This window comes from Ictidomys tridecemlineatus, chromosome 5 (assembly GCF_052094955.1).
Source record: "Ictidomys tridecemlineatus isolate mIctTri1 chromosome 5, mIctTri1.hap1, whole genome shotgun sequence".
Taxonomy (NCBI): Eukaryota; Metazoa; Chordata; class Mammalia; order Rodentia; family Sciuridae; genus Ictidomys; species Ictidomys tridecemlineatus.
In genome coordinates this window covers 168,773,625-168,793,016 of record NC_135481.1, presented here as the reverse complement: position 1 = coordinate 168,793,016, position 19,392 = coordinate 168,773,625, and positions in this window count along the sequence as shown.

The following is a 19,392-nucleotide window of genomic DNA, read 5'->3' as shown; positions in this document are numbered from 1 at the left end:
TTTTTAAGAAGCTTTCACTCAGACAAAGTAGCTCATACTCATCTTTTTTAAGTAAAAATATAGATAGATTAGACATCTTAGGACAGTATTTCAAGAGAGAGGTATCTTATTTTAATAGGTTGGGGGTGACATAAACCTGTTAAAGAAGGGAAGGATTAAGATGACAGAGAAAAAGAAATTGAAGGCACACATACACAAAGAAACACAAGCATACAGTCCCCTTTTTTCTTCCTTATAAGATAAAAATATAAAATAAGCATTTGAATCAAAATGCATTGTATTTACATATAAATTCTGAGGAAGCATTGACAGATCTCTAACAGGAGGTGGCAACTTAAGTCAAACTATAAGCAGAAATTCTGATAATTTTATTTTTGTGGTTGGAGCTTAACTTAGAGGTTGAATCACAGATACCAAAATAGTTTTGATGATCTGAAATGTTGTATTATTTTGAGTTCATCATTATGAGAGTCATTTCTTATATTTTTATATATTATAAAGTTATAGAAACATTAGAACAAATGATTCAACATTTGATTTGTTGAGAACAAGTATATATATATATATATATATATACACATATATATATATATATATATATATATATGGTTTTTTGTTTTTTTTTTTTTTTTGAGATGGTCATGCTAAGCTGCTTAGATCAGTCTGTAACTCCTGGTCTCAATTAGTCCTCCTGCCTCAGGGACTCAAGTTGCTGAAACTATAAGTATGTATCACTGTACCCAGAAAGAGTACAACTTTTAATAATAAAAAAAACTATAAGAAGAGATGTGCTAAAAATAAAAAGTTGTGAAATTAGACTATATAATCCAGTATTTCAATATTCGATGATATCATAGTTTTAAATATATTTATTTCTTTTTTGAACTTCCATTTGACTGAATCTCCATCCCCATTGCTGTCAGATGATACTATATCTAAAGGAGAATTAGGATAGCTGAGATGAAAGAACAAAGATAAAAGAGGTTTTAACTTTGAGTCTGAGCTCCTAAGCTTACAGAGAGAAGGCTCTGGAGGAACTCAGTATAGAACTAGTAGAGGAAAAAGAGAGTCTGGTAAACTTTCTCTCCCCTCCTCTCAAAACTAATACAAAGGGATTTCCTGGGCCAATGGAGGTAGCACTTAAACTTAGAAAGGTGGTATTCCAACAGAGGCCTGTTTTAGAATTTCCTGGATGACTTGGTAAAACAGAGAGTTCAGAGCATCCTCCAGATTCATTGAAGTCTTGGTGTGGGGGGGATTTAGGACTTGGTATTTCTAATTTGTTCCCATTTGCTGCTGATGCTACTAACCTGCAGAACACTCCCTGAGAACCAGTGAATTAGAAGATGGGGGAATGGTACAGAGGCAAGGAGAAGAGGATTTGATAACCCAAACTTCTACTTGAAGATTTTCTTATGGTTAGCTCTGGAAGCTACATGGAAATGCAACCTATGCATGCAGATTATTTCACAACCAATCAAATATGAATTATATCATCTGGCCAGAGAAGGTGTCCTCTTGGTCCCTTCCAGCGGGGGCCCATCAAAATTGCCAACTGCTTGGGGCTGGGGATGTGGCTCAAGCAGTAGTGCGCTCGCCTGGCATGTGTGCGGCCCAGGCTTGATCCCCAGCACCACACACAAAGATGTTGTGTCCACCGAAAACTAAAAATAAATAAATAAATAAATATTAAAAACTCTCTCTCTCTCTCTCTCTCTCTCTCTCTCTCTCTCTCTCTCTCTGTGTGTGTGTGTGTGTGTGTGTGTGTGTGTGTGTGTGTCTGTTTAAAAAAAAAAATTGTCAACTGCGGGTATATATGTCTTTCAGTAAAAGTACGTGGCCCTGTTTTAAAATTTTGCTAAACCCATGTAACCAGTCCCTTGGAAACCCACTGTTTTTAAGGATATAAATTAGCTCTAGATACCTGAAAGGAGAGAATAGAGTCTTAAAGAATGGAAGTATTGATACTAATGTGAAAGGAAAGTCTCACCATCATACTTAGATGTAACCAGATGTAGCAAATCCTCTCCCATTACACACCAAGATTCCTTTCGTGTTTTAGATAGCATGGTTTTATGCCAAATACAATGCACCAGTCTTTCTATTCTCCTTGCACATTTTTACTTATAGTCCTTCCTGGTACTTTTATGAAACCCACTTCTGCCTGACATTAGCCAGAACCATCCAAGGGGGCTTTGTGTGGAGAGAATTTATCAGTGATTAATTCCAATAACTATCATCGTTGTTTCCCAAGAAGACATTTCAAAACCTTTCTGTATCCTACTACATTTTCTTCAAAGTTTGTATTAGTGCAGAGAGGATACTCCTAAATATTTTTCAAGTCTTTGGTGTCTAACATGGTCTTTTGATTTTTATCCAAACATCTTCACCAGTCTTGATCTCCAGAGAAGACACAATCAACTCACTGATGCTCTACAGATGTAAAAAAGCAAGTTATGCCAGGGAAATCTCCATGCTGGTCCATATGGAACTAAAAGTAAATACAAAATTTATGCTTTATAACATCTCCTTCCAATCACATGACAAGTTGGATCTGGATTTAACATGTGGACATCAGGCAGTGAACGAATCCTGATGGCCTATCTGGCAGTCATTGTCCTGGATAACGAGTAGGAGGGAAAACAGACCATGAGTGTTCTGTGCTATGTCAGAGCATAGCCCACCCCTTAACCTGGACCCAAGCCATTCAACTTGCATTAAAGAGTGAGGCTGGCCTTGCAAAGAATCTGAGCTAAAGAGAGAAAGCATACATTTGTAAATGTATTTTTGACCTTTGCATAGAGGAGAGATCATATTATTATATTATATTATTAGTATGATTGGGGTCTAACACATATTGAAGATAAAATAAATCTTATAATTTGTGATCTTTACATTTCCTTTGGATACACTGACATTGCAGACACCATATTATCTGATCAAATCATAAAACTAACAAGAAATCAAAGAAATGGGGTAATGTATAATCTTTGAAATAGCTTTGTTTCCCACAAATGTAAATTGTAAGGAGAAAGGGAATCTTTACAAAAATTATTAACCATCTTCCTGTAAACATGTTTATGTGTGTGTGTGTATATATGTCTCAAAAAATAACTCTTCCAGATAGGTTTCCTGCATAACACATCATATAATAAAATAAAAACAAATATTATTATGTTCATGGAATTTGTGATTTGGGAATGTGGAGAAAGCATATCAGCTCTTTGTTTCAGCTCTTTGATATCTGCTTGGCTGGAAATCTTCAAAGTTGGAGGGTGAATTGATGGTTGGAAGCTTGAATTATCTGTACCCTTATTTGCTTACCATTCTGCTATCTAATACCATTGGTGGGCTCTCATCTGTGGTTTTTATTGGAGTACCCATGCAGGCAATCTTCATGGGCTGCTTGGGCCTTCCCACAGGATGGACACTGTGTTCCCAAAATATGTGTCCCCAAAAGAACAAATCAGAAGCTATATCACCATCTATGAACTAGTACTGGAAATCACATGGCTTTATTTTGGTCAAAGTCACAAGCCAAACACATTCAAGGGCAGAGAACATAGAATTCCACCTACCAATAACAGGAATGTTCAATTTATGCTGCAGGAATATGTGAGATGGGAAACATCTTGCAGTTATTTTTGCAAAAATACAATCTGTCAATGAACTTTCTGACTTCTCTGAGTCAGATGGGCTTCTGCCAACTGGGTGGTTTATCTCTCTTCGTAGAAGGCTAGAACTTCCCTATTCTTGCATAGCAGGTTTCACTCTGAAGATGACATCCTTACTTCGAAGATTTAATTTGCTTTGAAGAGCATAGTTAAGATTTTACAAGATATGCACTAGATGCGGGATTGAAGGGTTGAAGGATGGAACCCCAACAGCCCCATCCTCAGACCTTTTTTCTTTTTTTCTTTTTTTTTTTTTTTACTTTGAGATAGTGTCTCTCAGATTTGCCCAGGATGACCTTGAACTTCAGATTTTTCTGCCTTAGTCTGCCAAGTCACTGGGATTACAGGCATGTACCACTACACCTAGTTGGAGAAAGAACCTTTTTTTTAATTTTTTTTTTTTTTTTTTTTTTAGTTATAGGTGGACACAATATCTTTATTTTATCTTTTTATGTGGTGCTGAGAATCAAACCTAGTGCCTCAAGCATGCTAGGTGAGTGCTCTACCTCTGAGCCACAAACCCAGTCCCTGGAGAAAGAATATTGATGCAAGAAAAGAAAACATTGTTTTGAGTAGAGAAAAGAGGAAGTTTACTTACTTCCATGGTTAAAAAATGGAAACCCTTCATAATTTCTGCACTTCTGACACATCTACTTCACCATGGATCTTGGCTAGCAGAAAAACATATTTAACATGAAGAAGTCATATTGAAAATTGCTTTGACTAACTGCTGATAACAGTTGAAGGAAAAATATTTTATGATCCAACTGGTTATGAAACTAGAAACGAGTCCCATCTATACCCTTATCTGATAAGCTGGGTATTTCATAGAAACTGGACACATTGTCCAACAGAAGGTAACAGTTTTGATACCTGGCTCTTCCTTATAGAAAAAAAGAAAGGAGAAGAAAAAGAACTCTTAAACACCCCCAAATACTGAAGACTTTAAACCTCGGATTCCTGGGAACTGGCTTTGAGCTCATTTGCATCTCTTTGTCTGTTTCTCAACATTGCTAATGATTTTTAAGTTCCTCACCTTCTTGTGAACTTTATTAAAATCAATGTGCAGTAGTGAGTTGGGCCCCTTTCCTGAGTTGCCCTCTTCTCTTTCAGCAACCTTGGAGATGAGACAATGGGTTAATTGAAGGAGCTACCTGCATTCCGGCCCTGCACAAACCTATCTCTCTGTTGTTTTTGGATTGCAGTCTAAGTAAACTGCCTCAAGAATATTTTTTAAGAAACTTTTGCCAATTTTGCAATTTTCCACCAAGGCTTTTGAGGAAAAAGAAACCCTCAGTGGATTGTTCATAAAAAAGCATAACTAATGCACCAGGCACTTTATATATTATATTATACTATATTATGTTATATTTATATATAGTACTTGTAATATATTATATGTAAATATAGTATTTATAAATACACAGTATACATTGGCTTTTCTTCCATTAAGTGACACTCTATAATATTCAATGTGCATCTTGGGGAATCATGTGTATATGCTTCAAAAGAACATATCTTTCAGAAGGAAGGGTCCTATATTCACAGCAGAACATATCGTGCTACAATAAGGCAGTCTCAATTTACACACATACACACACACATGAATGTGCCTACACATGCACACATATACTAAGAACTGAGAATAGCAATCCTTCTCCATAATGGAATTAAAGTTACTTCAAGAAGAGGCCCTTCAGTAAGAAAAACTGATTTCTTCCTTATCCCCCTAAAATAACTACTACTGAAGCATATAGACCTGATGTCTGTTTTCATGAAAGGTGAATATCTAGTCATTAAATGCGAACATCATTTCTAGTGAAAGCTAAACATTGAGATCAGAGTATTGATGATATAAATACATGTACCATTTAGAACAGAGGTTCTCAAACCTAAAGGGTGCATCTAAATCACCACATTGCTTCTAGGGATCCCACTTGGAGATCCCTTGCTCTACCATAGCCTTTCTATGCAAAGGATGGTCAAAGGATTAGCAGCATGGGGGTTAACTGGAACTTAGAGAAAACACAAAATCTCAGGCTCCAACCGGACATGGAAAATCATGATCTGATATGTGCACAAGACCCCTTGGTGATCTGCATGCCCACTTGAGATTGAGAAGCAAAATCACTGTTCTAGAATACTAGTCTGTAGCCGTTTCCTACTGTTGCTACTTACAAGTGTAATCACTTAGCTGGTGTCTTCTCTTTCCAAGAGAATTTTAACAGAAGGGTTCTCCGAATTTGGTTTCTCCTTATTAATTTTTCTTAACTTTTATGTCCATGGGAGTCATTTGAGAACCTTGTTAAAAAACAAATTTTGGTTGACGAGGTGCATTGAGGATGCCAGAGATGTGCATTCTAAGTATTTATAAACAAACATTTCAAAGAGTGAAGAGCAAAACCACGTTGATACACAGGGTAAGGAACATGAAACACCATGTCTCACCTTATAATTGTTGCCAATTTAATGCCATTTGTAGCATACAACCATCATATGAAATTTTCATCTAAAAAAAATTGTGCTGGTACTATTGTAAAATGTTTTCTTACTTAACTGTTTTTATTCCCAAACTAGGATGTACAGAGTATTTGTGAGTATACATGAACGTGGTGGCAACCATCATGCAGTGAACCATAACGTGCCCATTCTGTCAACACCACATCACTTTCCTTTTACTAGGATCCTTCTTATCTTTGGATCCATATGCTTTGCGTAGAGCAAAGGACCCACTATGAATGAAAATTCTATCAATTTGGAGGAAATTCACTACAAAATCAAGATGATACCATTGCCACTTATTCTCTGCTGGTCATGGTCTTCAGAATATTACACATTTAAAGCCAACAGAAATTGCTGCAAACTAGTGGCTGTGATCACATTAAGCATTTAGAATGGCATTACAAATGTACTGTGTGTGTGTGTGTGTGTGTGTGTGTGTGTGTGTGTGTGATATTTCGTAAGTACGCAGTCCTTGGAGTCCATATGAGGTATTGGAAAGAGGAGGTAAAATGCATTTTTTTTTATATATTTTCAAGGGACTTATTCAGACAAGTGGGAGAGGCAAGTAGTGTTGCTTAGAGCCTTTGGGATTTCTGCCCAAACCTTTCTCCCAAAGCTGCTCTTGAAACTAACCCACCTGTCCAATTCCTTTGTAGTATTTATTCCCTCTGTCCTCCAACTGTTCCCATCTCTTCTTGCTGGGATTCTCTTTGACAGGGACTCGTATTTTAGTTCTTTCTTCTGATCCATGTCCAACATGTAGATTTATGTGTGTTATTCACTTTAGTTTGTTTTCTGGATAAAATTGTGGGCGTTTCTCAGGTTCATCAAAGTTATTTGTCATAACCTAGTATTCCAAAGTCTGGTTTAAAAAATACGTAACCATTTATGATTTAAATCTGTAAAAATGCATGTAGGTGATTGGGCAAAAAGTACTAAAGTGTCAACTTATGGCTGTTTGTTTCTCAAATCAGGAATGCAAAGATTTCTTAAATAGGAATACAAATAATGGGTACTTAACTGCCTGGGGATGTTGTGAAAAATAGAAAAATTGGTATTTATTACATACTTAAAATAACTTTTAAGTAGTAAGAGATGTGTGTATGTGATTGCAATTACTGTGAAGTATAAAAGACAAGGCTCCACAGGTTGTCATATGTGGAAGAGACCAGCTGGAGTTTTCAAACTCACAGTGAAAGAAGAAAAAGACATTGAGACTAAAAAGCCTGGCAAGCAGAAGTTACTTCCACCTCCAGAGGGAAAGGTCATGAGGAGAGTTTTAGAAAGACAGATAAAAGAGTGAGTGCTCATGCACCATCCTTGGCATGGGACATACACTTCTGAAGGTGTACTTTTAACTATGTGTAACATCCACAATCCAGTTGTGCCAGAAGAGTAGGATAGGTTGCAAAAAGGCCAAAGAAAGTGCCAGTAATGGCGTGTGAGACATATAATGTATTGGGGAACCCTTAAAAGAGATCAGTGAGTGCTGCAAGAAGGGTTCAGTGGTGACAGCTGAAGAGACAGAACCTACCTCCCTCAAGGTGCTTCTCTAAGCAGTGCCTCCTCTCCCTCATGACATTGGGGAGGCCCATTGGATGAGTGTCACATATCCTTTCTACAGTGCCCACTACTGGGACTTATATGTTAGGCTGCAGAAGCAGCAATGTCACCAGCATGAACTTGGCTAATTTGCTTGGGTCACCAGCATCCCAAGGAGCAATGTTTCTAGACATACAAACAAAGTAGCTTTCTACTGACAACACTGATTTACCCTTGTTCCCAGTGTGCAGAAGAGAAAGCTAGTGTTCTTCAAGATGATATGTATCTGGACATTCTGGCCCAGGCTTACTCTCATTGTTTCCTTAATTCAGCCAGGTTTTGGGGAACAGAAAAGGGACATGGTGTTTTACTGTCCCTCTTTGTTTAAGGATGTTGAACTATGAAACATACCATTACCCACATTTGAAACATTAATGTAGAATCCGTGACTTATTAAGCTTATTGGAGCCTGAAGGCTTTCCACTGACATTCTTCTTGTTTCCGTGGAAATACCAGGAATATATCTATCAAAGCAGATTTCCAGCTTCTGCTTATAATTTTATGGTGTCTGGACTATATCCTCTCAAAGAATATAAAACACCTTGGGCTTAATATTAGCTGTCACACAAATATTCTCTTCATGTTTCAGTGACAGGTTATTATACCTTGTCCCATCAGATAAGAGACAGCTACTGTGAAAATAGATGTGTGAATTACTAACAGGAAGAAGTGAACAAGAACACGAGGTGCTGTGTAATAACAGTAAATGGACAAGATAGCTTAGGGGCATATTATTGCAGCAAATTATTGTTAAAATATCTAAATGAGGTTATAGTGTAACATACCTCATTCTTTTGTATCATGTACCCTTCAGTAAAATTTGTTATGGTAGTGAAGCTATCTATGAGGACATGAGAAGATTTTCTCTAATACTGGCTTCGTGATTCATTCAAAGTAGCAGTTCATTCATCTGGAGAATAGATAGAACAAATAAATGTTTTTCTCTTTGATTTGATGACCATCGCTGATATCAAATTTTATAACAGTTATTTCATTTCTGTTTCATTAAGAAAAAGTTTACAAGACAGCTGGTCTAGTTTGAAAAGGATCATGAACTGAACAAGTGATTTGCAAAAACAAATTTGCAAATTGCGACAGTCTTTCAAGAATATGAAGACTGGTCCAAAAAATGCCACAATGTAAACCTGAAAACAATGCAATGGGGGCATCTGCTCCAAGACTGTTCAAGATCATAGATAGAAAGTGTGAAATCAAGTCCAAAGAACATGTTCTAGTTTTCCTTTTTCTTTTCTTTTTCTTTTTTTGTGGGGTGTGGAGGTTACCAAGGATTGAAACCAGGGGCACTAGATCACTGGGACACATCCCCAGTTTTATTTTGTATTTCATTTAGAGACAGGGTCTCACTGAGTTGCTTAGCACCTCACTGTTGCTGAAGCTGACTTTAAATTGGCAATCCTCCTATCTCAGCCTCCCGAGTCTCTGGGATTACAGGCGTGCCACCTCACCCAGCCTATTTTTCCTTCTTGTGGGGAATATATAAGAGGTCTTTTTTTCAATAAGTGAGATATGAAATTTGAAAGCTAGTATGTTTGCTTTTTCCTCTTCCAAATGACTTAAATGTTAGCCTTCCTTTGGTTTTATCTTATTATTAAGGTAATTTGTAGAGAAAAGTAGAACATTTGAAAAAAAATTCATCTGATATATATCAAGAAAATGCTATACTTGGCATCAGGTATTTTATAAAAATTGTCAATTCTTATGGAAATAACATTTTGGAATTAGGGGGCAATATAAAGATCATCAACTAACACAATTAGGCAGTATTTTTGGTAAAAGGGGCATTGGTCACATCTTCACAGGTGAGGCTTTGACTATATATCACCTAAAAGATCACCATTCATGCTGGAATTTAGGCCACAGAAAGTAATTACAAGAAAATAGACCAAAAAAATAAAATGATATACATTATGTATATAATGTATACACATATAGATGTATATATACACAAATACAAGAATATTTATATATATGTATATATACATATATATGTATGTGACATTAAGATCCTTAGCTAAGAGAGAAAAAAAATTTAAAAATTGAAATTACATTTGATACTGCTGTTATGTCATTGGTACTATTTACAAAAGACCAACAGCTATGGTTAAACTACAGTGGTAATGGTAAAATCTAATAGGTCTCTCAAATTATAACAGTAATCATCTTTTTGATGGTGGTAGTAACTACTGACATTCCTGATTCTAAAGTAAACAAAAATAATGTTTAGACTATTCGAGTTTTACCAGCTAGATTAAAGAAGTAAGATTTCTATAAAATTTCTATGCGCTATTTCCTAAAGAACTCAGAGAAAATAATTTGAACTTTATTAATATTTATAGCATAAACTGTGTCATGTTTTAGCCAACGTTATGGGGAGGATTTTGAGAAATGATAGGAAGCTACTGAAAGCCACTGTGACCAAAAGACCTGATGAGAACATTTTTAGAGGAGAAAAAGCTTATTTGGATCTCATGGTTTAAGAGGCCTCCGTCCATAAATTGCCAACTCCGTAACTCTGGGACTGAGGTGAGGTAGAAGAGTGCGGTGGAAGAAAGCATCTCAGAAATATGGCAACAGGAAGTAGAGAGAGAGAGTTCCACTCACCATGGACAAATATAAACCTCAAAGGCATACATACCCAAAGAGGCCTCTTTCTTCCAGCCACAAACTGTCTTCCTATAGTTTCCACTCAGTCAATCCATTCAAGAGGACTAATAACTGATTAGGTTACAACTCTCTTAATCTGATCATTTCGCCTCTGAAAATTCTTGCATTGTCTCACATATGAACTTCTGGATGACACTTCATATCCAAACCATAACACAACCAAAACCTAAAGAAGACATTTCCAAGGTAATTTGCACTATCTAAACTTAAAATAGAAGTTAGGAGAAGAAATTAACTATGAACAAACCATTTGCATGATTGGGAAGACACTGAAATTTGCCTCCTTTGGGAAGCCAAATGTTCTAGGGCACCATCAAAATTTCCCCCCTCACCCCATCAAGCCAAATAAAGAAAAGCACAAGAGTATTCCCCTAGAGACTCCCGGACAAAAGCCCAATGGCCCCACCTTGAATGTGATTCCTGTAAACCTCCTGAGACATTGTCAGTCTTCCAGAGACAGGATTAATCCCTGCTGGAGATTTTGGCCCCATTTTACTTTAGGTTGTTTACTAGAATGCCCTGGTTTTGTTTTCTTGGAGAAGTCAGTAAATCTCAGATAACATCATGGGACTCCAATTCACAAATTTCTCTAATACTTTGGCTACACCACTTCATGTCAAAGAGAAGCATTGCTTCATCTTTGGAGTGATTTTCCTTTCTGTTGCCTCAGGGGCTTAGTAAACATGTACCATCAGTCAAAAGACTCCTCTGTTTTAAAATCACCAGGGATAAAGGAATTGGAGTTGGAAAGAAGAACTTGCTTCAGTTCAATTAAGCAAATAATTAATGTGCACCACCTATATGCCAGAAAAGCCTAGGTGCTTGTGATCTAAGACTGAACAGACAGGATCCCTCCTGGATTTAAAAAAAATGTGCATCTACATAGATATTATGTTCTTTAACATTCTCATTTTAATAGCATGGATGGTGAAAGGAGACCCTCATCATTATACAAAATACATGTATGAAGATGTGAATTTGGTGTCAACATACCTTATATACAATCAGAGATATGATAAATTGTGGTATAAAGGTGTATTAAGAATTGTAATGCAAAAATTAATTAATTAATTAATTAAAAAATAAAATAAGATAAAACACTGATGCTCAGAACCCCATGTAATTACTGTAGAATTTTTTTTTAAAAAAATCTTTACTAGTTCATATTAGTTATACAGGATAGTTGGTTTCTTTGTGGAATATTCATACATGCAAATAATAAAATTTGATCAATTGTAAAAAAAAATCCTCATTTTTCAGAAGGAAAACTAGAACTCAAAGTGCATAATGGCAACCATTTTGAAAAATATCCATCATCAAGAACTCTTACCAAGCATCATTAGAAAATAATTTTCTACTGTAAGAAAAATAACAAAAATTAAAACCAATCAGAAATTTAGATATGCCCCATGCCAAAGTTGAATCAAAACAGAATCTACATATTCCCAGTTCTATCACTTACAGTGCCCTTTCTCCTATATAGCTTCACTTTCTCTTCTGTAAGTATGCAATAATGGAGCCTTTTCCCTACACTCTTCACAACATTATTCAGTGTATTACATTAAGACTTATGATGGGTCAAAACTATTCGACTTTATAGATCAAAGATAACTTGAAGAATTTTAAAGAAGAAATGGTAGCCATTATTTCATTAAATTTAGTAAGCACAGGATTGGATCATTTTCAATTTAAAATGGTTTTGAACATAGAAGAATATAGTTTATAGCTTCCCATTCTCTCCAAAGTGTAAACAAGTTTATTTAAATGTCATTGACAGATGTGTTGCCCCCCCTCCCACCCCCAGGATAAAATAAACATGGTGCTCTGCAACTAATCAGTATTCTTTTGTTTCACAAGAATGACATTAATTGAAATTAATTCTTGCAGTGTGTTTTCTAAAAATAAGTTGGGGTGAATTATGTTTAAAATTTTTAAAAAAGGAAAACATGGCAAAGGAAAGGAGAGGAAAGCAGTGCAATCCCGATGTGTGGACAATCACAGACTTTTAGATGAGACCTGATTATCCTGATGTCTAATCACAAAATGCTTGATAGACACACACACACACACACACACACACACACACACACACACACACACACAGGGTTTTCCTTTTGTGGCCCTTGTGATCCACACCCAAGAGTTACTAAGTAATAAGGCCTGAAGATATCCAGTGACTCAGCCCCACCTTATTATTTTTTTCTTTACACCTGGAAGGAAGATGGTGATGCACAAATTCTCTGTCACTTAACTGTTTTGTCTAAGGTTTATTTTTACCATGCCTAAAGTCATCTGTTTGGCTTTGAGCCTTAAGTGTGTGATAATAGGAAAGGAAGCACATGCCTCCCTTCCATTCCAGGCCTGATCCATTCTGTTTTCTGACAATTGTCTTCATCATCCCTCACAGGGTATCAAAGGGCACTCTTCCTATTATTAGTGGTGGTAGATGTTTGCTTTTAGGTAGCATCATAAACCAAACATTTTTCTTCTAATAAACCAGTGTACAGGTAAAACAATTATTTGGCTGCTGTCTTTACAGATATGGAAACTAAACATCAGAGAGATCACCTGGTATCTTCAAGTTCATTCCATCACTTAGCAGTGGATCTGATTTAAACATATAACTCTATACCTATTTTAGCACTCACTCCCTTCAACTAGTTCTCAATGTGTGGCCCCCTCCCAGCAGCAGCAGTAGCACCTGGGAGTTTGCTTGATCCTGTACTATGATGGACATACTAAGAGACCCATAAAAATGCCTCCATATTAATCCCTTGAACTTGTGAATTTGTTAACCTTCCATGGGAAAGGGACTTTGAAAGTGTGATTGAGTTAAGGGTCTTTAGATGGGAAGACTATCCTGGGTTACCTAGTTTGACCGAATGTAATTACCATAGTCCTATAAGAGGTAGACAGATGACCATAGTGAGAAGAGCTTCCATGACAGAAAAACACTATGGAATTATGCAAATGATACATGTAGTTTCTGGAAGAAACTGGATTGGACCCTGGCTCATTCAGAAGAAATGTAGACATGCAGACAAGCTTTAGACTTTCTACCTCTATAATGGTGAGATAAGTTTTGTTTGCTTGTTTTTTTTTTTCAATCACTAAATTCATGGTTATAGCAGCATTAAGAAACAGAAGAGACATGAACACCGAATATCCTGTATTTCAATATGCCCAGCAGGTAAATTTGATGCATGATTAAAATTTGAGAATTGCCACCTACATTAATTGGTAGACTTTCTAATATCCCAACAATGTTTCTATTGGGAAGAGTTTTTCAATGGAATTTTTGCAAGGCAAAAAAAAAAAAAAAAATAGTGTAAATGGAACTGGGCCCGATGTTCAAAAGCAGAAAGAAGAGTAAATGAAGTAAATAAAAAAAAGCCCCTGGAGGGACAGGAAGTAAAGCAAGTTACTCAAGGTCTGTGTGGTGGTAAGCTACCTGAGAAATGCACTGAAGGAGGGCTTCAGTCTCTACCTACCTGTCTGACATTGCAGATGTATTATGAGTCTTTCATCATTTAAAAAAAAAAAAATGAAAGAGACATAGTTTCCAATAGTCCAATGACCAGTATTTTATGGCTGAGAGTCTAGGGAAAGTTTCATCTGGAGACACATATGAAATATGTATATTTTATATTAAAATGCAAATAAAATGTAACATTTTCTCTGATTAGGAATGTAGATAATAATAAGTCATAGTAGTATTGACAGAAATTGCTAGCCACCTATAGAAAACAAAAGTATTTTCCTATTATGTAACATGTATTGCAGATGTCTTTTAGTATTATACATATTACTTTATCACAGATGTATATTTTTATATTTATATAACTTTCAAAGCTGTATTTTTTAAATTCACATATGTGTGCATGTTTGTGTGTGTATGTAGCTTTAAAATTATTTTCTGAGTAACATTTCTTGGGTTCCAACAGACTGCCTGAAGACTTTATTGCAAGAAAATTAATGATATCATATGTGCCTCACACTCTGGTGTGATATAAACAAGACAGGTATCCCTCTAACTCATTTACAAGTAATGCAAGAGAGGAAAGATTTATGTGACCTTGTTTAAAGTCACATAAATGGAGCGAGATATAGAAGCCTAGGGCCTCGTGTATTTTTCATGTTTTTCTCAGATGTTCACTTGAGCACCTCTGAGATCTTGAGCTGCCAGAAATTGGTACAATTTCTCCCTAGTTAAAAATCTTTTAAACCCAATCTAGGTTCTGAACTATATTGATCTATACTTCTCAAACACTTGGGGACAGTGCTCTAAATGAATTCTTGGAGAACCAGGCTAGGTCAAATTTCTATTCCTCCTTAGTTGTACTAGATTTGAACTCAGTTGTTTTGATACTTCCCTTAGTATGACCTCAACTCTGAGCTAAGGATCAGGCGAATAGCATACTCTGAGATGGGTAATACAACAGTTAAAAATACAGCTTTGAACAGTTTTCAGTGTAGTTCACTCTTACCACACTATAAGACTTGAGGGGACTTTGAAGTCCACATTGAAAACTACAATTGTTTGAATCAAATGCAACAAGATATTCTATGAAATTAGGATAGATAGTTGCATTAGCCTCATGGATACCCAATGACAGATGAACCATGCCTGCTTTGGAGTTCAGAGTTAGTTCAGATGATCCTCCAGAATGTTATCTGTTCATCCAGAGCTTATCCAAAGGATCTGAAATTCATCATCATCCAAAATTCAGCTGACACTCATGTGAGAATTTACTTTCCCATGAGATTGCTCTTTCTACTCTTTGCCAAAAATATTTCACTTACTCTGTCAAGGTCATTCATCTGACAGGTCCAAAAGATTCTGGAAAACAAAACAAAAGCAAGCCTAAAATTAAATAACAATAAACTTAATCTAGTTGTGTAGAATTAACTTCCCAAGTGAATTCTGCAGGCCTGTAAATAATTGTGACCTGATACATATGTGAAGGATGCTTATAGGTGTGGTTATTTAATGTATTTATACTGGAAAATAATATCTTGCTCATTCCTGCTGTGTTGTGCAAAATCTAGATTCTACCATGAAATAGAAAAATGAGAGAGTTGGATGGGGTTAGAAAAAAAGAGCCACAGGGATAAGTGAAGCCTGAGAATTTAAATCTAGGAGGAAATATTTAAAGGACCAGGATTGTTCATCATGGATGAGAAAAAAAAAAAAAACAAGGGTAACTAAGTAATGTGATCCACAAGAATAAAAGAAATAAAACAAAGATGGAGAAAAAAAATTCAAGCAAGAAGAGAGAGCAACCGTGGTTCATTTACCCTGAGACCAAAACCAAAGGAAAACATTGTAAACTGCTGTGAGAAATTGACTGATCTTCAACTTGTTCAATTTCAGGGTGAATTACTACGGGGAAGTGTGTAATCTCTTCTATAAAAATCTTTATTGAAACATCATTTTCTCCCTGACATCATTTAAATGTGTTTTATATTGATTTTAAGAGAGGTCCTTACTTTAACGAATCCCAATATTCTGTGCTTTCTTCCATGACGAGAACAAATTCATCACAAAGAAATTTTGACTATCATCTACGGAGTTCTGAATATGTCAAAGTACCCCTTGTACTCTTTCCTTCTCTGTGAAATACATAAACTATCACCCATCTTATACTGTTGTTGGGAGGGCTAACTAAATTAAAATGAACAAAGTAGATGAATCCATAGTGGAAAATTAATAAATCTGATTTTTCCTTTGTAATCTGTCTTTGACTCCTCTAGGATTTGGGGGTAACTGCTCACCTGAAAACTTAACAATTGTTAATACGTTTTTCTAATTACCTGCAAATTGCAATTCAACTTCTGGAAGTTTCCTTTAACTTATTTCTGTTAGAGAAGTGAATTAAAGGGAAGAAAAGAAATCCTGATTATAGAAACTGCCATCTTTTAAAAGGTATCAGATTGAGAAATCCACTATATGAAATGAAGAGTTCAGGTAGTAATGGCTAGAAAATCTTGCATCCCCCAAAAAGTATAATTTACCTTATGATCATTTCTCAGATCCACCTTCAAATTCACTAAATTTGCTGCATAAATTTTGGTTTCAAAATAAAAATTATAGTTATCCATGCAGGCACTTGAGCCTGTCTCATGATAATCATCATGGTTAAGATACCTTGCAATGACCTGAGCTATGGCAGTAATGTTTACTATTGTTCCTCAAATATCCATGAGCTTCTTTACATTTCACAACCTACTTGCTCTCCTATGCGACCATGTGACTAGTTCTTGCCAATAATCTATGAGCAGAAGTGATATTTCTCACTTCCAGTTCAAAATATAACATGGTGGTCTAGGGTTATAACTTCTTCACGTATCACTTCTACAGAGCTGTGGTTTACATAGGAACCATGAGTTAAGAAAGCCTCTGTAAAACCTCCATACTACAGAGATGCAGCCACATCAATGTTTATTAGCAGCTCGACTCACAATAACCAAACTATGGAACCAAGCTAGGTGCATTTCAACATATGAATGGATAAATAAATTGTGATATATACACACACAATGGAATATTACTCAGCCTTAAAGAGGAATGAAATTAAGGCATTTTCTGGTAAATGAATGGAACTAGAAAATATCATACTAAGTGAAATAATCCAATCCCAAAGAACCAAAGACCGAATGTTTTCTATAATATGTGGATGCTAATTCACAATGGGGGTGGGCTAAGGAAGAATAGAAGTACTTTGGATTAGACAGAGTGGAGTGAAGGGAGGGGTTATGAGGGTAGGAATGATAGTAGGATGAATCAGACATGATTACCCTATGTGCATACATTGTTAAGCAAATGGTGTAACTCTACATCAAGTACAATCAGAAGAATGAGAAGTTATACTCTATTTATGTATGATGTGTCAAAATGTACTCTACTGACATGTATAACTAATTAGAACAAATTTAAAAAATGGGAAAAAAAAGAAAGCCTCTGTAACATACAAGCTGACTGGATAACTGAATTTCCAGAACTGTGCAGTGCTCAGCATGAGCAATGAGTAGAATTAAAAGAGTTAAAGATTGTCGACCTACTTTGACTCTTAATTCTAATCATACTTGAGATAATAGTTGAGATAACATTTCCACAGAACTCTCAAGTCTCCTGATGAGAGCCATTCTTGAAAACAGACTGAATCATTATGTTGTAGTTAATGGAAAGAAGGTACTGTTTTACTTATTGACTCATAGGAATTTGAAATCATCTACCAGTTGCAGTCCTACACACTAATTACGTTTATCACAGAGATTTTACTTTTAACTGTGAATACAAGCCTGACATGGTGGCAGCAGCCTATGATTCCAGACACTCCAGAGGCTGAGATAGCAGGATCACAAGTGCCAGGGCAACCTAACTAACTCATTGAGACCCTGGATCAAAATAAAAACTAAAAAGGGTGGGGGATGTAGCTTAGTGAGAGAGTACCACAGGGTTCAATCCCCACTACTACAAATAATAGTAATAATAACAACAACAACGTAAAATAATGGAATAAATAAGTAAAGACCCTGAGCATCACATGATACCTTTAAATAATTACATGAAGTGGGTTTATATGAATGCTCACCCACACCTACATATAAATAGAATCCTAGGTTACTTGGTATTCAGGAAATCGTAATGATATTTGTACTTTCTCAATATTTTCCCCATTTACATGTTGTATAAACCTATTTAGGCAAAGAATCATTTGCATATGTGGATATACAAACATTAGTTGGGAGTCTTGTAATTTTATAAAACAAACATTTACACAGAACAGACTACATAATCAAGGGAACTTTTGTTGTTGTTCATTTGCTATAGTAGAAAAAAAAAGATTGACGCTTTTGGAACTTCGTTTTCCTGAAATAAATAATATTCAGGAATTGTGCAACACTTAGATTCTGGGTGAACAAAATTAACATACATAAAGATGTATAGGGTAAACAAAGCTGGCTTCACTATCATAATCTTACCTCTTCAATTCTTCTAATTACCAGGGTGGCACTCTTTCTCCTCACTTTACAACAGCCAAAATAAAGCTTTCAGAGTAAGAAAAGATAGAATTAGAACTCATACCTAGATAAGGATCACTTATTGATAGTATTTATCTACCACACACTAACAATATCTCCCTGCCCTGTTGTCTGGGTCATGGCAAAAACTCATGGTGTGCTCAAGCACAGGTAAGTAAATGGAATGCAATAAGTGGACTCTTGGAAGGTATAAAGTGTGGCCAAAGGAAACCACTGGACAATGAGGCATCCAGGAGTCTGAAATAGCAGAGAATACTTAAAAACCCTTAGATCTGAATGAGTGAGATTGGAACGCAGTTATAAAAACCAGCAAGAGCCACCAGATATATCCCCCTGAAACACTGTATCCTTGATGAAGAAATGACATCACCACCAACGTGTAATCTCTCCTTCCAATTGGGGATTTATTTACTCACTCTGTGTTATCCATAGTCCACCTCCAAATGAGAACCAAGGGGCAAAGGAGCCTGGTACATGCTGTCAACTTGGGTCAGCATCCCAGAGAAGGGAAGAATGAGTCTGAAAGAGCAACAACAGCCATAATCGAGTCTTTGTGACAACCACTTTCACAGAGAAACCACTTAGAAACACTTGAATTGTAATAAACTTTATCATTTTGAAAGTCAGGCTGGAAGTGTAATAGAACATTTAATTACGTTTGGGATGAACCATTTTCCTGGGGAAGGGTTTTTCACATATTACTCAGAAAACAAAGCTGGGTATGGAAGGAAAGAGTCTCTCAAGGCTAGCAGGTGTATAATTCTGAGAATAGCCAGGAAAAAATATGAAAACTGACAAAGGAGGAAGGCAAGGGATTGATTGAGGTACTTTGATTGTATGAGTCAGAAAAGATAATCATAAAGCTGTTGACGAAGTGCAGCTG